The 21,806-nt window shown below is 37.1% G+C and overlaps 1 protein-coding gene across 1 annotated transcript in view; it reads left to right on the forward strand.

Annotated features, from left to right (window-relative positions):
• CORIN (corin, serine peptidase) overlaps positions 1 to 21,806 on the forward strand; it is a 267,765-nt gene that overhangs the window by 49,823 nt on the left and 196,136 nt on the right. The window lies entirely within an intron of this gene.

The following is a 21,806-nucleotide window of genomic DNA, read 5'->3' on the forward strand; positions in this document are numbered from 1 at the left end:
GGCCTCTCACTGCTGCGGCCTCTCCCATTTGCGGAGCACAGGCTCCGGACGCGCAGGCCCAGCGGCCACGGCTCACGGGCCCAGCCGCTCCGCGGCACGCGGGATCCTCCCGAAACGGGGCACGAACCCGCGCCCCCCGCATCGGCAGGCGGACCCCCAAGCACTGCGCCACCAGGGAAGCCCCACAGGTAGATTTTTAAGTGTGGCAACTGATGCTCTTAATCATAATCACTTACTGGTCACACAGGAAAAGCTCTGCTCCCTTATCTAGCAAGCATAGCCAAGTGCACTGTTGCTAAACATGAAATGCCCTCAGCTCAGCCATCCAGATAGGGACTGGAGTAAGAAATAAAAAGGTACCAATGCCATTCAGTGTTTCTGAGACATAAAAATTTATGCTGCTTGCCCCAGTATGACAGTGTTGATTTTACGGTGGTTCTGTTTTTTAAGTTTTAAGTTACTTATTTTGAGATGGTTAAATTAATAAGTAAACTAAGTTACTTATTTTGTTATTGGTGCCTTGTGGCAGGTATCCTAATTCTGTGGTTCTTCGAGGTAATTTTGCTGTAAGCATCTTTGCCTTAGACATCTTTGCTGTAAGCATTTCTGCCTCATAATTAATTGGTTGTAAGGCAATTTTACCATGAAAGATATAAAATGAAAAATGAAAGAGGGACATTTAAAAAGACATAATGAAATGTGAGAAATGAATAACAATTAAAAAGGCATTGCTAAATACAAAATTTTTGAATATGTTTAAAATGTGTGTAGATTCATGGTGACACTGCACAAATAACTGATTTTATTTTGTGAGTTGTACCTTGTCTTCCAAGTCTTCTGTTTACAGTATTTTTATACACTTTTTTTTTGGCTTGTTGATTTGTCTCTTCGTTCAGCATTGCACTTTTTCTTTTTTGCTAAAATCTGTTCCTTTGTTAAGAGAGGTATCAGTTTCCAAATACTAGGATGCATATTTGTAACTGAGTTCTGTGTTGCGCTGTGAAAGCCTTCTCCACTGGTGTTTGTTCCTCGCATACTGTCACGTGTCTCCGTTGATAGACTTTCCAAAGTTCTATGGGAAATGTAGGTTCAACTCTGCGCCTCTGAGGCCCTCAGCCTCTTTCTCCTCCAGTGCAGTGTTTCAAGATAAGAAACCAACACAAAGCAAATCGTCTTCTGTCAGCTCAATAAAGCCGTCAATAACGGCTCTAACTGGAAGAAATGATAACACATTTCAACCCGTTGAAACCAAACTTTCAACGAGGTAGTTTACCTTTCATTGCAAAATTGCCTTACAGTCAATTAGTTATGTGGTGAAAATGTTTGCAGTGAGATGCTTACAGTGAGAAGTGAGAAGACCAGGCACACAGTTCTATAATCGAATGCCAAGGGATTTGACAGGAGCTATCCCTTCATTTGCTTTCGAGGTGTCTGTGTTCTCTCTCATTTCCTGGTTTTATTGGCTATGCAATTTATTTTACTTGTTGGTGACTGACAAATAATCACACCTTGAGGAAAATGGCACGGCCCAAACTTCTATTTGAGGACAAATGGAGGTATTTGTCAGTTATTCCAGAAAAAGTGCTTGCAGAGAGAGAGAGAAGACAGAAAGTGTGGAGATGGGTCCAGTTAGATGGCAACAGATGATATGCTCCGGAATGTGACTCTATCCCTCAATACCCCTCCAATTTTTTTAGTAAAGTTACTAACCTTCCAGAATGCTAGTGGGAGTGGATTAGTGTGGAAAGTTACCTAGTCAGTGCTGATAAATCATAATCAGAGCACAGTCACTGTTAAGAGCTTTCTCTGCAGTTGTCTTGAGTCTCTTTCTACTTCCTAAAACAAGGTTATGTGATTGAAAATTACACAAAACCCATTCATCCCTGATCACTTTCTTGTTTGTTGCTCCCTCCTTCCTGAAAACCTCCAAAGGGAAATCACATTTTAGGTCTAGGACAGAATATTTATTTTCATTCTGAGCCAGGAAGGGAGGGATTAAGCTGACTTTTACGCTATCGTAGTATGTTTGCCAGTATCTGAAGAAACGCAGGATTATTCTCTCTCTCTAGCCCCAAAGAGTCAGAATGTTTGGCTTCCGTTGTTTCATGGAGCACCGATAGATATTAACTGTTTCTTATGCTTAAGAGTTCACCAGTGATTAATACGGATTCATATTCATTACATGACGGTAATACTACAAACCCAAATTATGCTAAGTAAAATTTGTTTTCCTCAAGAGTTTAATTTTGAAGTTTTTAATATTTCAGCCATGTCTTAAGCACTTCATTATTCTTTTTTTTTTTTTAACATCTTTATTGGAGTATAATTGGTTTACAATGGTGTGTTAGTTTCTGCTTTATAACAAGCACTTCATTATTCTTAGGGCAGTGTTTTTCAACAAAAGGGCAGAAATAATTTAAGCAAAAACTCAGTCCAATTAATGTGGTTGCAATTACAGCAATTGTTATTTTCTTTTACAAGGTGGATTTGTCTCTATTTTGAAAGTTCTGTCATTTGTTAAGATTCAAATAGAGGTGACAGATACATACCCTGAAGAGTAAAGAAACATATGGTCCTTGCTGCTCAGTTTGGAAGTTTGATGGGAGTCTGTTTGACTCATTTTCTCTTCCTATGGGTGGAACATTGCTTGAGAACATGAACGTAATTTGACATGCAAAGGAAACCCAGGTGAAATTAGAATGATTAAATGTAGAAAGGTCAAAACCTTTGAAAATGTGTCATTCTGTCTTGTTAATGTACTTGACAGTTAGCCTTGAGCTTCACTGTCTCACCACATAGACCCTCAATAGTCTGTCTATAATAACTAAAATTATTTATTGTTAGGGATTTGGTAGTTTTTCATACACTTCAGTAATACTGCTAGTCTGTGAGTATAGAGCTTTTGGTAGTTTTCAGGGCAAGTTTGAATATTTTCTTTGTGGTCCTTATTATTTTTTTTTAATTTTATTGAAGTATAGTTGATTTACAATGTAGTGTTAATTTCTTCTGTACAGCAAAGTGACTCAGTTATACACACACACACATATATATATATATATATATATATATATATGTGTGTGTGTGTATAACTGAGTCACTTTGCTGTACAGAAGAAATTAACACTACATTGTAAATCAACTATACTTCAATAAAATTAAAAAAAAAATATATATATATATGTTCTTTTTTATATTCTTTTCCATTATGGTTTATCACAGGATATTGAATATAGTTCCCTGTGCTACACAGTAAGACCTTGTTGTTTATCTCTCTGTGGCCCTTATAATTAGCTGACAAGGTATGCAGGACAGGTGTACAGACCATTTTTCAAGGTATGAAATTGAGGCTTAGGGAAATTAAGTTTATGTATCCAGTGTCACTTATTTACTAATTGGTAGCCATGGAATTGGGATTCAGGTCTTGGGACTCCTAGACCAGCGTTCTTTCAAGTATTTCATGCTTCCTTATTTAATTTCATTGCTTTCTTTTCAGTAGCAGGAGCATTTCTGAGCAAATTTTAAGCTCCAGGAGAGTAATGTATTTTGTTTACTGCTTTATAGCCAGTGCTCAACAGAATATTTATTGAGTGAATAAATAAATGAACTATAGTCATTTCAGAAATTTAATATCTGACCTCTTTTTATTGGTGATGCCAAATCACACTTCTCACTTGATATTTATTTAACCAATTTTACTTAAAGTATAATTTAATGCCTTGTTTCTCTACTAACACCTAGCACAGAATTTACCTTTATTCTGTTTTTTAAAAAAATTATTATTCTCTAATTAAAGTGTCATTCTAAATTTCTGGCATATGTAAAAGCTTTTTGAGTCCACTCTAGTCCAAAAATACAGTGGTGAGACATTCTGTCTTTCTCAATATCCTGGGTAGAAAACGAAGGGGCGAACTCCTGGCAAAAAGTACCAGGAAATAGCCTTTCCTTAAGAGATTTCCTTTTGGGGGTCCTTAATATCATGCCAAAGCATAGAATACTGCAGTTTGTAAAGTTTTAGCCAGATGCCTCCTAGGTTACACTGTGTGGCAGAGCTTTGTAAATGTGAAATAGGCTTTATGTGACATCTGTTACATCTGGAGTTTCATAAGTTACATTTTGAAAACCAGTTGTAATATGGAAAGGAAAAAGGCCCATAGTTAGCTTTCATGCTGTATTTCAGCAAGGGATTTTCCTAGGTTGCATTCTGTGTTTAGATTTTTATTTTCATCTTTTCTTCTTATATATTTTATAAATATTTAAGCATAAGTTGAATTTTAAGGAGAGGGAAAAACTCTTTGACCAACCAAGAGCTTTTGGGTTAAAAATAATATGGCACAAAATAAAATAGCCTAGAAACTCTAATCAGGAATTAAAGTGACATGAGACTGGGCTAATGGGCTGAAAGCGTAAAGTGTTTTGTTCTCTCATTGTGCTCTTTGATGACCAGCTCCTAAATCTTCTATATCAGATGAAAACACATCATACCTCTCATTCACTTACAGAAAGCTTTTTGAGGTATAATCCACATACCATTAAATTTGACCTCTAATACATATAATTCAGTATTTTTAAAATGTATTCACAGAGTTGTGCAACTATCACCACTCTCTAATTTTAGAACATTTTCATCACTGCAAAAAGAAATGCTGTATCCATTATTCCTCATTTCCCTTCTCCCTCAGCCTGTGTCCAAAACTAATCTACTTTCAGTCTCTATAGATTTGCCTGTTCTGAACATTTCATATAAAGGGCATCATACAATAAATGTGTGGCTTTTGTGACTGGCTTTTCATAGTTTTCATGGATATAGGCACAGCCCTGGCCTTCTGGTATCCCAGGGAATATGTCAGAGCTTTTCAAAGGCCTCTTCAGACATCTCATTCCCTAGTTTTTCCTTTCAAGTGTTTTGGTCAGCCTCTTATTTACAACAGGTATCCTTGCCTCAGGTAATTGTGATGTTAAACAATTGCCACAGATTGTTTTCAACACGTACCCTGGGGATAGAACTTTTTGCAAAGAGAAAGCTCTGAGTCAGATCAAGTAAAGACAAGTACTGAGAATGGATCCTTTCCGGGAAGCTTCTAGACAAGTTGAATGGTGATAATTCTCTGGGGGTGGCTTTTTGGGGAGCTTCAGACCCATTCTTCCCCCTAGGTTGCTGGTTTTTATAGACACCATGGTTGCAAGCTCATTGGTTTTCAAGACTCCTGTAGAACTGAGGAGAGGGTGATGGGAATATGGTAAGTTAAAAATGTTACAAAGCGGGACTTCCCCTGGTGGTGGCGCAGTGGTTAAGAATCTGCCTGCCAATGCAGGGGCACGGGTTCTATCCCTGGTCCAGGAAGATCCCACATGCTGTGGAGCAGCTAAGCCCCGTGCGCCACAACTACTGAGCCTTCGCTCTAGAGCCCGCGAGCCACAGCTGCTGAGCCCGTGTGCCACAGCTACTGAAGCCCGAGTGCCTAGAGCCTGTGCTCTGGAACAAGAGAAGCCACAGCAATGAGAAGCCCGTGCACTGCAACCAAGAGTAGCCCCTGCTCACCACAACTAGAGAAAGGCCGCGCACAGCAACGAAGACCCAACGCAGCCAAAAAAAAAACCAAAAATGAAAACAAAAAACGCTACAAAGCTCATAGTTCTCACTGAGATTCAGCCATTTTTCTTGAACAAATGTTCCTCTGCTGCAAGCCTTTGGTTAAATTCCAAAGTTGTGAAAAATCTGATTTTGATATTTTTTTCCCAGTGTTTTTACTGTTTCTATGGAGGAACAGATTTTTGGAGGGTCTTACCACACCATTATGGAAGTATTTCCTACCCCTCAATCAGTTTTACCTTCCTTATCTACTCCACTGCTTCTTTTTCATTTCCTCCAACATTGGGAATTGGTTTTTCTTCTTTCTGTAATGAATAAATGTGATCATATTATATATATTATTTTAAAACGGAAGACTTTATCTCCTTTTTTTGCATAAATCACTTCAATTTTTCTTCCTTTTGCATCATATTACCTTATTTCTGCCCACAGTTAACCCATCTTAACAACCTGGTGTGTATGATTTTACAGTTTTCTCCATGCTCATAAATCTTATATAAACATATATACACGAACTTGTATACAGAATGCCATACACATAGAGGTGTTTTTGTCGTTTTTGTTTTTCAAAAAATGAGATCACATTTATTGCGTAGTTTTCTACATAATGTTTTTCTCGCTCAAGAATACTTCATGCAAATATCTCTAAGACAATGATTTAGCTCTAATTCATTATTGCAGTGATTAAATAGCATTCCATACTCTTATTATACCATAATTTATTTCAACCACTCTTCTAACAATTCTTCACCTTATATTTAATTTTTTTCCTCAATGAACTATACAGTCTCTGAAGATAAAATGACTTGGATTGACAGTGAAACTGTCTAAATAGCAGTGATTTATTAGCACTGATAACTCTGTACCAAAATGCCCTGAACACATACTCCGAATTTGCTGCATGTAGAAAGCTTGTATACCAATCAGAAACCTTAAGATTATTCTTTCTTCCTAGTTTTCTGCTTTTAACACAGTATTTCTATTAGCTTGTAAGTGAGTTCTGCAAGAATACGAAGCTAAGAGGATCAGAGCAAGTCCTGAAGTTTTACTTGGGTTACTATTCATCAGGGAACTGTCCAAGGATGGAGTATGGGGAGAGGGGCTCTAATTAGACATCTGGAATCAGATAAAGTCCCTTCTCCTTTTTCCCTGACATTTTCTAATCCTGTCCAGAGTGGAATCCTGGATGTCTTAATTATATTCTTCTTAAGTCAGTTCTGCTGTTCTCAGATTCATGTGCCCACCTCTCTACATTACTGACTGCAGATTATTGTGCGGTTTGGAGGGGGAATCTGTGCTTATATGTGTGAATGACATCATTCCTCTGTTGCTTTTTGGACAGTATTTCTTCATCTGGGGGCTGAGGGACCTCAGATTTTTTCTGGGGGACCCAAGAATTCTCTATAAGAACTTCTTAAATGTATGCTTTCATTTCAATGATAATAAAAAATAATGCACACCTACTCTTGATAACCTGGATAACCATCTTATAACAAGTACTGAGATAAAATTTTGGTGCCTGTATTTGTGTTTCTATTTATGATAAAGTTCCAGCTAAGCTGTATTTCTTAGACATTTGCTAGCCATCGAGAAAGGAACAGAGGCAGATTTGGTAGTCTTCTCAATTGCAGAACTAAAGTATGTACTGGCATGTTGTATAAAGGACGCCTTTGTGGCAGTTAAAATAGAGAAAAACAGACTTACCCAGCGGTGATACATGGTAGCATAAGCTTCCTAAATACAGGAGAACTTGTGCTTCAGGAGTTAGCACCATATTCACGGTGTCTTAGCAGAACACTGTTAATATTAATTCATTAATGTAATTAATTTAAATCTTATTAGTTTTGTAGTTTCATTTATGTTTAATTTATACATATTGATTTCATTGTGTGTTAGACCTGTAGGTATAAAGGGGTTTATGTTTAATTTTATTTATACCTGCATAATTTCTTCCTGTACGATTGATTCTTCAACTTGTGAAATACTGCTTTAGGGTACCTAAAGTTCTAGCTGTTTGTGTCACATCCTCAGGAAAAACAGTGATGCTCTATAGCAGAGCTTCTTAGCTTTTTTGTGCCAAGTACTGCTTTGACAAACTGGTAAAGCTTATTATTCTGCCTTCTCAGAATAATGTTTTGGTGCTTAAATTACACAGAATCAAAAAGAAAGGCAATTTTATTAAAATCTAGTTATCAAAATATTGGAAATATAAATTCATGATATAGTAATACATGTATTTATTTATTAACATATTAAATACTGATATCAGCCTAGGTCAATACCTGTAATTTTGTAATATGGATGAGCATACATCATATTTTGAAATGTCTGTAATAACTCCGTTGATATGAAAATAGCTACGATTTCTAAATAGTTTTTCTGATTGTTGCCAAGCATTTAAGTATGCTAAATTTCAACTGGATGTTAATGGAAATAGAGATGCTATTTTTCTCCCATCCAGTTTCTTCATAGACAGGAATTTTCTTTTAATTGAAGTATAGCTGATTTACAGTATTGTGTTAGTTTCAGGTATACAGCAAAGTGATTTGGTTATATATACATATATATGCATATATATATTATTTTTTAATTCTCCACTATAATTTATTATAAGATACTGAGTATAGCTCCTTGTGCTATACAGTAAATTCTTGTTGTTTATCTATTTTATATATGGTAGTGTGCATCTGTTAATCCTATCCTCCCAATTTATCCCCCTCACCTCTTCTCCTTTGGTAACCATAAGCTTCTTTTCTATGTCTGTGAGTCTGTTTCTGTTTTGTAAATAAGTTCATTTGTACTATTTTTTAGATTCCACATGTAAGTGATATCATATACTGTTGTCTTTCTCTGACTTACTTCACTTTGTATGATAATCTCTAGGTCCATCCGTGTTGCTGCAAATGACATTATTTCATTCTTCTTCATGTCTGAGTAATATTCCATTGTATGTATATGTATATACATATATACTTACAGGTATGTATACACACACACACACACACATATATATATATAATCACATCTTCTTTATTCACTCATCTGTAAATGGACACTTAGGTTGCTTCCATATCTTGGCTGTTGCAAATAATGCTGCTGTGAACATTGGGGTGCATATATCTTTTGGAATTAGACCGGCCATCTTTTCTGCCCATTGAGGTCTTTGGATTATAATTAAGGACACATGCTTTAGAGGAAATGGGTGGGTTCGTTTTTTTCTTTTGTTTTCTTTTTGGTAACTGGGAGAGTCTGAGGACTGCCTAAACTATTTCATTAGGAATTTGCTACTCCAAAATTTACTGTAGTCATGACCCTGGACACCATCCCTTATGTGCTCTGCTGGCCACCAGTGTTAGACTCCAAGGTTCAAGTATAGTTGGTTGCCCGCTCTATATGCTAAATCATATTCTTTTGGCTTAAAGAACAGTTATGAGATTCAGATGTGGGCTCTGGCTAATATCAATATCTAAGCAAGAACAAGTGAAGCATTTAAATAATTGTTGCCTGCTTATCTGGTTGGCATGGTAGCATTCTAATAAAGATCTGCATAATTCTTGGGAGAGGGAGAAAGGAAATTTGAATGTAGGTATAGAGTCCCACTTTCTCTTTTTTTCTCCCCACTCTCCTTTTCTGCTTCCTCATTGCATCTGTAGATGACTCTGCCCCTGGAATGTTTTGAGTTCCTGCCAGAGAGCGCGAACTCAGTCATTTGAAGAGCTAGGCTTTTGAAAGGGATAATGGAGCAGTACCTGGCTTGCTCTCCTTTAGCTTCAATCCCATTCCTCCCACTGCAAAGATTTTTGGGCAAGACTTCCAGACCCCTTCTCCAAAATAAATCCCACAGTACCCCACAGGTGACATCTTCCCCCAAAGGTCATGTGCCTATAATACATTATTATAGCAAAGAAGAGTCAGAGTTAAAATTGTCACATCAAAAAGGTTTTTGGCTCAAAATTTTCTTCTCCAGATTCATTATCACAGGTTCCTCTTGAAGAACAGCCCCATACACTTGATCCATGTACAGGAAAAAAAAAAACCAAAACCGGTAGCAGATAACAGCATTGCAGAAACAGTCCTGATCAAATTCAAGGACAAAAATGATCTTTTTAAAAAAATTTACTTTATTTTTATTTTTGGCTGCGTTGGGTCTTTGTTGCTGTGCGCAGGCTTTTCTCTAGTTGTGGCGAGCAGGGGCCACTCTTCGTCGCGGTGCACAGGCTCCTCGTTTGGTGGCTTCTCTTGTTGCGGAGCACGGGCTCTAGGCGTGCCGGCTTCCGTAGTTGTGGTTCATGGGCCCTAGAGCGCAGGCTCAGTAGTTGTGGCGCACGGGCTTAGTTGCTCCGCGGCATGTGGGATTTTCCCAGACCAGGGCTTGAACCCTGTCCCCTGCATTGGCAGGCGGATTCTTAACCACGGCGCCACCAGGAAAGCTCCTAAAATGATCTTTTAAAAGCCAGATTCTCACATAAAAGTTTTTTAAAAATGTGTAATTTACTTTACTCTGTGGTTCTGAAAGAAAACTGGCACTGTATATATTCTTTTGCCTGAATCTTTCAATTGGCTATTGCAGGCTTTTGGTCTTTGTACAATTTTGTGCTGAGAGTAAGAAACCCATCAGCGGGAATCTGCTGTTGCTTGTGTCTTTGGAGAATATGCCTTTTCACTTACTTGTAGTTGGAATGAGTATGGTAATGACTTTTCCAAGCCAAAAGCTTTGCCACAGTTCACATTTGATGCAAACTATTGCTTGTCTCTTAGTGTTAACGTATTTTATTCTTCTTTTTTGCTGCTCTGCATCAGTAACCTAATACTTACATGTGGTGTTTGAATTGATTAGACTCACAGTACTTGTTTATGATTATATTAATTGGTGTAAACTCACTCTGACATCTATGTACCCTTCCAAGTTTTGTGAGACATCTCAATTTCTGAGAGGCTAGGTTAATATTTCAAGAAGCACCATTTGCTCCTAAGCAGCTACATATTGGGTGCCAAGCTCTGGGGTTTGGCTCTGTAGACTATAATTGTGGGTCAGTTAGAAGTCCTGTCCTCAAGTAGTCAATTGTCTAGTAACTGCCTTGAGACCTGAATGTATTATTTATAACTTGAGAAATTCTGTAAGAGAGGTTCAGAGCCTGAAGGAAACATGATTCATTTCAATTCTTTTTTTTTTTTTAACATCTTTATTGGAGTATAATTGCTTTACAATGGTATGTTAGTTTCAGCTTCACAACAAAATGAATCAGTTATATATATACATGTGTTCCCATATCTCTTCCCGCTTGCATCTCCCTCCCTCCCACCCTCCCTATCCTACCCTTCCAGGCGGTCACAAAGCACTGAGCTGATCTCCCTGTGCTATGCGGCTGCTTCCCACTAGCTATCTACCTTATGTTTGGTAGTGTGTATATGTCCATGCCTCTCTCTCACTTGGTCACAGTTTACCTTTCCCCCTCCCCATATCCTCAAGTCCATTCTCTAGTAAGTCTGTGTCTTTATTCCTGTTTCACCCCTAGATTCTTCATGACATTTTTTTTGCTTAAATTCCATATATATGTATTAGCATACGGTATTTGTCTCTCTCTTTCTGACTTACTTCACTCTGTATGACAGACTCTAGGTCTATCCACCTCATTACAAATAGCTCAATTTCGTTTCTTTTTATGGCTGAGTAATATTCCATTGTATATATGTGCCACGTCTTCTTTATCCATTCATCCGATGATGGACACTTAGGTTGTTTCCATCTCCGGGCTATTGTAAATAGAGCTGCAATGAACATTTTGGTACATGATTCTTTTGGAATTATGGTTTTCTCAGGGTATATGCCTAGTAGCGGGATTGCTGGGTCATATGGTAGTTCTATTTGTAGTTTTTTAAGGAACCTCCATACTGTTCTCCACAGTGGCTGTATCAATTTACATTTCCACCAACAGTGCAAGAGGGTTCCCTTTTCTCCACACCCTCTCCAGCATTTATTGTTTCTAGATTTTTTGATGATGGCCATTCTGACTGGTGTGAGATGATATCTCATTGTAGTTTTGATTTGCATTTCTCTAATGATTAATGATGTTGAGCATTCTTTCATGTGTTTGTTGGCAGTCTGTATATCTTCTTTGGAGAAATGTCTATTTAGGTCTTCTGCCCATTTTTGGATTGGGTTGTTTGTTTTTTTGTTATTGAGCTGCATGAGCTGCCTGTAAATTTTAGAGATTAATCCTTTGTCAGTTGATTCATTTGCAAATATTTTCTCCCATTCTGAGGGCTGTCTTTTGGTCTTGTTTATGGTTTCCTTTGCTGTGCAAAAGCTTTGAAGTTTCATTAGGTCCCATTTGTTTATTTTTGTTTTTATCTCCATTACTCTAGGAGATGGGTCAAGAAGGATCTTGCTGTGATTTATGTCATAGAGTGTTCTGCCTATGTTTTCCTCTAAGAGTTTGATAGTTTCTGGCCTTACATTTAGGTCTTTAATCCATTTTGAGCTTATTTTTGTGTATGGTGTTAGGGAGTGATCTAATCTCATACTTTTACATGTACCTGTCCAGTTTTCCCAGCACCACTTATTGAAGAGGCTGTCCTTTCTCCACTGTATATTCCTGCCACCTTTATCAAAGATAAGGTGACCATATGTGCATGGGTTTATCTCTGGGCTTTCTATCCTATTCCATTGATCTATCTTTCTGTTTTTGTGCCAGTACCATACTGTCTTGATTACTGTAGCTTTGTAGTATAGTCTGAAGTCAGGCAGCCTGATTCCTCCAGCTCCATTTTTTGTTCTCAAGATTGCTTTGTGGCTATTCGGTCTTTTGTGTTTCCATACAAATTGTGAAAATTTTTGTTCTAGTTCTGTGAAAAATGCCAGTGGTAGTTTGATAGGGATTGCATTGAATTTGTAGATTGCTTTGGATAGTAGACTCATTTTTACAGTGGTGATACTTCCAATCCAAGAACATGGTATATCTCTCCATCTATTTGTATCACCTTTAATTTCTTTCATCAGTGTCTTATAATTTTCTGCATACAGGTCTTTTGTCTCCTTAGGTAGGTTTATTCCTAGATATTTTATTCTTTTTGTTGCAATGGTAAATGGGAGTGTTTTCTTGATTTCACTTTCAGATTTTTCATCATTAGTATATAGGAATGCCAGAGATTTCTGTGCATTAATTTTGTATCCTGCTACTTTACCAAATTCATTGATTAGCTCTAGTAGTTTTCTGGTAGCATCTTTAGGATTCTCTATGTATAGTATCATGTCATCTGCAAACAGTGACAGCTTTACTTCTTCTTTTCCGATTTGGATTCCTTTTATTTCCTTTTCTTCTCTGATTGCTGTGGCTAAAACTTCCAAAACTATGTTGAATAAGAGTGGTGAGAGTGGGCAACCTTGTCTTGTTCCTGACCTTAGTGGAAATGCTTTCAGTTTTTCGCCATTGAGGATGATGTTGGCTGTGGGCTTGTCATATACGGCCTTTATTATATTGAGGAAAGTTCCCTCTACACCTACTTTCTGCAGGGTTTTTATCATAAATGGGTGTTGAATTTTGTCAAAAGCTTTCTCTGCATCTATTGAGATGATCATATGGTTTTTCTCCTTCAATTTGTTAATATGGTTAATCACATTGATAGATTTGCGTATATTGAAGAATCCTTGCATTCCTGGAATAAACCCCACTTGATCATGGTGTATGATCCTTTTAATGTGCTGTTGGATTCTGTTTGCTAGTATTTTGTTGAGGATTTTTGCATCTATGTTCATCAGTGATATTGGCCTGTAGTTTTCTTTCTTTGTGACATCCTTGTCTGGTTTTGGTATCAAGGTGATGGTGGCCTCGTAGAATGAGTTTGGGAGTGTTCCTCCCTCTGCTATATTTTGGAAGAGTTTGAGAAGGATAGGTGTTAGCTCTTCTCTAAATGTTTGATAGAATTCGCCTGTGAAGCCATCTGGTCCTGGGCTTTTGTTTGTTGGAAGATTTTTAATCACAGTTTCAATTTCAGTGTTTGTGATTGGTCTGTTCATATTTTCTATTTCTTCCTGATTCAGTCTTGGCAGTTTGTGCATTTCTAAGCATTTGTCCATTTCTTCCAGGTTGTCCATTTTATTGGCATACAGTTGCTTGTAGTAATCTCTTGTGATCCTTTGTGTTTCTGCAGTGTCAGTTGTTACTTCTCCTTTTTCATTTCTGATTCTATTGATTTGAGTCTTCTCCCTTTTTTTCTTGATGAGTCTGGCTAATGGTTTATCAATTTTGTTTATCTTCTCAAAGAACCAACTTTTAGTTTTATTGATCTTTGCTATCGTTTCCTTCATTTCTTTTTCATTTATTTCTGATCTGATTTTTATGATTTCTTTCCTTCTGCTAACTTTAGGGGTTTTTTGTTCTTCTTTCTCTAATTGCTTGAGGTGCAAGGTTAGGTTGTTTATTCGAGATGTTTCCTGTTTCTTAAGGTAGGATTGTATTGCTGTAAACTTCCCTCTTAGAACTGCTTTGGCTGCCTCCCATAGATTTTGAGTCGTCGTGTCTCCATTGTCATTTGTTTCTAGGGAATTTTTGGTTTCCTCTTTGATTGCTTCAGTGATCACTTCGTTATTAAGTAGTGTATTGTTTAGCCTCCATGTGTTTGTATTTTTTACAGATCTTTTCCTGTAATTGATATCTAGTCTCATAGCATTGTGGTCGGAAAAGATCATTGATACAATTTCAATTTTCTTAAATTTACCAAGGCTTGATTTGTGACCCAAGATATGATCTATCCTGGAGAATGTTCCATGAGCACCAGAGAAAAATGTGTATTCTTTTGTTTTTGGATGGAACGTCCTATAAATATCAATTAAGTCCATCCTGTTTAATGTATCGTTTAAAGCTTGTGTTTCCTTATTTATTTTCATTTTGGATGATCTGTCCATTGGTGAAAGTGGGGTGTTGAAGTCCCCTACTATGAATGTGTTACTGTCTGTTTCTCCTTTTATGGCCGTTTGTTTTTGCCTTATGTATTGAGGTGGTCCTATGTTGGGTGCATAAATATTTACCATTGTTATATCTTCTTCTTGGATCGATCCCTTGATCATTATGTAGTGTCCTTCTTTGTCTCTCTAATAGTCTTTATTTTAAAGTCTGTTTTGTCTGATACGAAAATTGCTACTCCAGCTTTCTTTTGGTTTCCATTTGCATGAAATGCATTATTCCATCCCCTTACTTTCAGTCTGTATGTGTCTCTAGGTCTGAAGTGGGTCTCTTGTAGACAGCAAATATATGCATCTTGTTTTTGTATCCATTCAGCCAACCTGTGTCTTTTGGTGGGAGCATTTAGTCCATTTACATTTAAGGTAATTATCAGTATGTATGTTCCTATTCCCATTTTCTAAATTGTTTGGGGTTCGTTATTGTAGGTCTTTTCCTTCTCTTGTGTTTCTTGCCTAGAGAAGTTCCTTTAGCAGTTGTTGTAGAGCTGGTTTGGTGGTGTTGAACTCTCTCAGCTTTTGCTTGTCTGTAAAGGTTGTAATTTCTCCATCAAATCTGAATGAGTTCCTTGCTGGGTAGAGTAATCTTGGTTGTAGGTTTTTTTCCTTCATCACTTTCAATATGTCCTGCCACTCCCTTCTGGCTTGCAGAGTTTCTGCTGAAAGATCAGCTCTTAACCTTATGGGGATTCCCTTGTATGTTATTTGTTGTTTTTCCCTTGCTGCTTTTAATATTTTTTCTTTGTATTTAATTTTTGACAGTTTGATTAATATGTGTCTTGGCATATTTCTCCTTGGATTTATCCTGTATGGGACTCTCTGTGCTTCCTGGACTTGATTAACTATTTCCTTTCCCATATTAGGGACGTTTTCAACTATAATCTCTTCAAATATTTTCTCAGTCCCTTTCTTTTCCTCTTCTTCTTCTGGAACCCTTATAATTCGAATGTTGGTGCGTTTAATGTTGTCCCAGGGGTCTCTGAGACTGTCCTCAGTTCTTTTCATTCTTTTTTCTTTATTCTGCTCTGCAGTAGTTATTTCCACTATTGTATCTTCCAGGTCACTTATCCATTCTTCTGCCTTAGTTATTCTGCTATTGACCCCATCTAGAGTATTTTTAATTTCATTTATTGTGTTGTTCATCATTGCTTCTTTCATCTTTATTTATTCTAGGTCCTTGTTAAATGTTTCTTGCATTTTGTCTATTCTGTTTCCAAGATTTTAGATCATCTTTACTGTCATTATTCTGAATTCTTTTTCAGGTAGACTGCCTGTTTCCTCTTCATTTGTTAAGTCTGGTGGGTTTTTATCTTGCTCCTTCATCTGCTGTGTGTTTTTCTGTCTTTTCATTTTGCTTATCTTACTGTGTTTGGGGTCTCCTTTGTGCGGGCTGCAGGTTCATAGTTCCTGTTGTTTTTGGTGTCTGTCCCCAGTGGCTAAGTTTGGTTCAGTGGGTTGTGTAGCTGTCCTGGTGGAGGGGACTAGTTCCTGTGTTCTGGTGGATGAGGCTGGATCTTGTCTTTCTGGTGGGCAGGTCCACGTCTGGTGGTGTGTTTTGGGGTGTCTGCCGACTTATTATGATTTTAGGCAGCCTCTCTGCTAATGGGTGGGCTTGTGTTCCTGTCTTGCTAGTTGTTTGGCATAGGATTTCCAGCATTGTAGCTTGCTGGTCGTTGAGTGAAGCTGGGTGCTGGTGTTGAGATGGAGATCTCTGAGAGATTTTCGCCATTTGATATTATATGCAGCTGGGAGGTCTCTTGTGGACCAGTGTCCTGAAGCTGGCTCTCCCACCTCAGAGGCACAGCACTAACTCCTGGCTGCAGCACCAAGAGCCTTTCATCCACATGGCTCAGAAGAAAAGGGAGAAAAAGTAGAAAGAAAGAATTAGTAGAAGTAGAAAGAAAGAAAGAAAGGAGGGAGGGAGGGAGGAAAGAAGGAAGGAGGGAAGGGAGGAAAAAAAGAAAGAAGATAAAGTGAAATAAAATAAAGTAAGATAAAATATAATAAAGTTATTAAAATAAAAAAATAATTATTAAGAGGAAAAAAACCCATAAAACAAAAAAACGGATGGATAGAACCCTGGAACAAATGGTGGAAGCAAAGCTATACAGACAAAATCTCACACAGAAGCATACACATACACACAAAAAAAGGAAAAGGGGAAAGAATAATAAATCTTGCTCTCAAAGTCCACCTCTTAATTTGGGATGATTCATTGTCTATTCATGTATTCCACAGATGCAGGGTACATCAAGTTGATTGTGGAGCTTTAATCCGCTGCTTCTGCGGCTGCTGGGAGAGATTTCCCTTTCTCTTCTTTGTTCTCACAGCTGCCAGGGGCTCAGCTTTGGATTTAGCCCTACCTGTGCGTGTAGGTCACCGGAGGGCGTCTGTTCTTTGCTCAGACAGGATGGGGTTCCATTTCAATTCTTAATTCTTTAAAAGACAAGATTGCTAATTCATACTATTTCTAGTCTATAATAAATACATCATTTTTCTAAGCATCATCAAGTTTCATTTACAGGTATAAAAGTTTTATTTTAAAGGTCTGTCTTAGAGGTTCCATTTTTAATCAGATTATACTGTTTAATTCTTAGATTTAAAAACTTATTCATAATATAATTGTCTTAGGTAAGTTGAGCAGAGCCTTTTGTTTTCAATTTTATGGGAAGGCCCACCATGCTTTTATAGGTACTAATGAGAATTTTATCACCTCAGGAAGTAGGAGTTCTGGAATTCTACAATTCCCTCCTTGAAATTACTTTCCAATTCTTCCATTGTTTGTTAAGTAATCAAAGGCAGAGAGTTTGTTTCTGCTCTGGTTATATGTTTACAGATGTGCACTGGACAAAGGCCTTTAGGATATACATTTCAGGAGACTGATTTATGATGATCTGATGGCTACTAAGCCACAGTAACTATGTTACCATATTATGTGTCCTTGAAAGTCAACAAAAAATAGAAAAAATAATATGGGAGGGTTGCCATGGGAGAGAAATGAAGACCTTAAATCAAGAGTCTTTGCTTATTCTAGAGTTGGGGGTTGGCCAAGTGGTCATTTTCCAGCCAGTCACGAGAGGCAGTAAGGCAGGTAATATGTGGGGACACATCTAGCACCATCAGTGTTCAAGTAGGGCCCCGTCACCCCTTCCTTCCTTCCTATTTCTCCCTTTTGGAATGGGAATGTCTCTCCTATGCCTGTCCCCCGTTTTGTTTTAGAATCACATAATTTGTCTTGTTTCACAGGTTCACAGCTGAAGGGGAATTTTGCCTCAGGATGAACCACACCTTGAGTCTCAGCCATATACGGTTTAGATGACATTTAGATGAGACTTTGGACTTTAGGCTTTGATGCTGAAATGATTTAAGACTTTCTGAGTTGTTGGAATGGAGTGAATATATTTTACATGTGAGAAGGACAATGAATTTTGGCGGCCAGGGTTAGAATATTATCAATTGAATGTATCCCTCCAATATTCATATGTTGAAGCCCTGGCCCTTAATATGCTGTCATCCATTTTTATATCTTCTCTGGAAAAATGTTTATTCAAATCCTCTGCCTATTTTAAAATTGGATTGTTTAGGGTTTTTTGCTGCTGAGTTGTGTGAGTTCCTTATATATTTTGACTATTAACCCCTTATCAGATACATGATTTGCAGATATGTTCTCCTATTCCATAAGTTATCTTTTCAAGCTTTTTAGTTTGATATAGTTCCACTTGTTTGTTTAGCTGTTGCTGCCTGTACTTTTGGCATCTTATTCAAAAAATCTTTGCCAAGACCAGTGTCAAGGAGCTTTTTTCCTATGTTTTCTTCTAGGGTTTTATGGTTTCAGGTCTTCCATTTAAATCTTTAATCAATTTCAAGCTTCCATTAAGTAGACTTATTATTGGGGTTGTTATTTTGAAGCTATTGTTTGCACATTATAGGAGAAAGCAAATAAGTATTTATATTCATGTTTTCAGGAACCAATATTTTCAACATAAGAGAAAAAAGGTACAAATATAAAAACAAATAAATTAAAACCCTATAATCTTAATTTTGAATTGGTAATATCAGTATAAACTCAGTATTTTTTCCTCCTTTAAAAATACATACCAGTTTGTCTCTGTTCACCAAAAAAGCCTGGAAGAAGTGACAACCCATGAGCAGGGAACACATTTGATGCCCAGTTCTTGAAGAATTCTATTAAACTTATTAACTTAAATAGTTTGTATCTTGATGTCTGTCATTCTGAGGTCATAATGAAATATGGTTGCCCTTTTCATATGCAGACTCAGTTATTCCTTCATTTCAGGAAAACAAATTTATAGCATCTTTCAAGATTTTTCTCTTCCACTTTTGGGTTCTTGGATTCAGAGGAACATTTTTTTGTTAACTTGCTGTCTTCCTTATACATATATCTTCTTAATTGTGCTCATAATGATTATCCTAAGTTTCTTTAATTTTTATTATTTCTAAATATTTTTAGTGTTAATACTTTTAGTGTTATAGCCTCATTTTCTTTTATTCCAATGTTTTTTTCTTTTGTCTTTGAGTTCTTGTTTGGTTAAACTCATTTTCTTGTTGCTTTCTTATAATATATAAAATTTTTTAAGGTTTGTGTTTTTTGTTTCTGGGTTCTTTCTTTCCTATGGGTTGTTTTTTCTTAAAAACATCTTTATTGGAGTATCATTGCTGTACAATGGTGTGTTAGTTTCTGCTTTATAACAAAGTGAATCAGCTATACATATATCCCCATATCCCTTCCCTCTTGTGTCTCCCTCTACCTTCCCTATCCCACCCCTCTAGGTGGTCACAAAGCTCTGAGCTGATCTCCCTGTGCTATGCGGCTGCTTCCCACTAGCTAGCTATTTTGCATTTGGTAGTATTTATAAGCCCATGCCACTCTCTCACTTCATCCCAGCTTACCCTTCCCACTCCCTGTGTCCTCAAGTCCATTCATATGTTGGAAAAATGTACAACCATTAAAAATGATGTTGTGGAAGAATACATACTGATATGTAGAAATATTCAAGACCTATTAGTGAGTGAATAAGCAGGCTACTAAATAATATGTACATTGAATATGTACAGTGCATTGTAATGTTAAATATATTCATGTTATGTTAAGTATATATGATATATAGTATGAAAGAAAAAAGACTAGTGAAATAAGTCAAATTTACTGTGTGCCAAGTATTGTACTGTATACCTTACATGAACACCTCATTAAGTAGATACTGTTAATACCCCCATGGTACAGTAAAGAAATTAACGTTGAGAGAGTTTAAATGTCATCTATAAAGGCAGTGAGTAAGGAAGCTGGAAGTTGTGTTTAGGTTGTTTGACTTCAGTAATGATATATATCCAAATGTTTACAGTGGTTATTTCTGAGTCATAGTACTATAGGTAACTTTTTATATTCTTCTTTGCACTACTCTGTATTTCCCACATCCTTCACCTTTCACAAGCACCTATGGCCTTGTAATAATATAAATAGCTATTAAAGATTCTAAACAATACTATGTACAGACTGAATAATGATATCATCATTATAATTGTTTTAAAATAAATTTCCACTTCTGCTTACCTCATTTCACAACTAAATTACATAGGCAGTTTTGCATATCTTATAATAATATAAAATCTTAATTAAGATTTACATAGGATATGTAGGCAACAAATATATAGTTTAAAATTCTGATATCAGAATAATTCAGTAATACAATTTAACTTAAATTATATCATTTTCTCTCTTATTTCCTTTGTGCATCCAAGATGTAGGTTTCTTTCTTTGTTTTTTCAAATTTCAAAATTTGTAGGATACTCTTATTTTTCTCTATGTTTTTGAGGAAGTGAGGCAGTAAGCCCTAGGTTTCTGGTTTCTATAAAAATAAATAGATGCTGTAGCCAGTGGTTCTCAACATCCAGACTTTTGAGGCAATTTAACGAAGTGTTTAAACAAAGAAGGCTCTTACACTGTTTTCAAATATATATCATTTCCATGTTTAAACTTCCCATGTTTCTCTTTTTTGGCTTAATTATCCCCGAGCCCTCTATTCCAGTTATTTTCATTTCCATCCCAACATGAAAAAGGCAGGGAGTGGAGATGTTTCACAATTTACATTTTTCAAGGCCAGGTTTCACACACAGTCCTATTTTTTATCATCTGACAAATGTATTGATATTATCTACTATAGTTGGTAACACTTCGGAAGAAACTAGTCCAAAATTTCTTGTTAATATCTTCTTGATAAAGAAGAAAATCTTTAATGCCCAACAAATGTCTTCAGCTTTCATCTAACCAAATTCCCCTAATCGATCCATTGTGAAGATATAATATAGTCATTAATGTTTTTTTTTGAGAAACTCTTTATGTATCAAGGACTCAAAATGACCGACTTGTGATGGATTAGCCTTGCTCTGTACACTATAATTTAGAAGCAGGTATAAGGCAGCAGATGTTTCAGCACAATAGTTGGAACACTGGCACTAGACCATGATTTCCATCCTTGCTAACCTTGGGAGAGAAGCGGCTACTTAGAAGGGCAGGGCATGGGCCCCTCACCAGTCGCGAGTGTGGGCAGTTTCCCTGGAGAAATGTGTGACTCTGCAAGTTGGAGTTGAAATGCAGTGTGCAGACACATCTGGTTTCCCAGGGAGAGGCACTGCTTTTATGCAATGCTTGAATGTGTGGACAAAGCCAGGGTTGCTTGTGTGTTTGGTTATCTCTGCCTCTGACACGTTCAAGTCATATACAAAAATAGAAGTCCTCAGAATCAGAGGCCCCAACACTTGTAAACTGATCACCTTTAGTTCTTACCAAAAGTTATAGAGAGATCCTGGGCCTGCTGCTCAAATGTCCCTATATGGAGAGCTGTAGATGTTCCTGGAGGGAGGACTCTTCTCTGGTGATCAGCCGGCTTCCTGAGCATGCCAACCTGTGCCATTGCACAGAGCCCTGAGCATAGGCGGACTCCATACTCTGTTTAATGTTATGCTGCCACCTTGTTGAAATTATTAGCAATAATATAAATATAAATATTATGGATGATATAAATAAATAAAATAATATAAAAATAATTTTTGACCAAGGGATCCCTCATTTTCATTTTATCCGGGGTATGCTCAAATTATACAGCCTGTTCTACTCCTGGGTTTCTACTATGATGGGGCCAACTTCATTCTCCTATCTGCCCTAGAACTAAGCACAGTGCCAGGCAATGCCATGAGCTGATTGTCATTGGCCAGTCAGGACCCACACCTGGAGCTGGGA

Source organism: Lipotes vexillifer, unplaced genomic scaffold (assembly GCF_000442215.2).
Source record: "Lipotes vexillifer unplaced genomic scaffold, Lipotes_vexillifer_v1.1 scaffold404, whole genome shotgun sequence".
Lineage (NCBI taxonomy): Eukaryota > Metazoa > Chordata > Mammalia > Artiodactyla > Lipotidae > Lipotes > Lipotes vexillifer.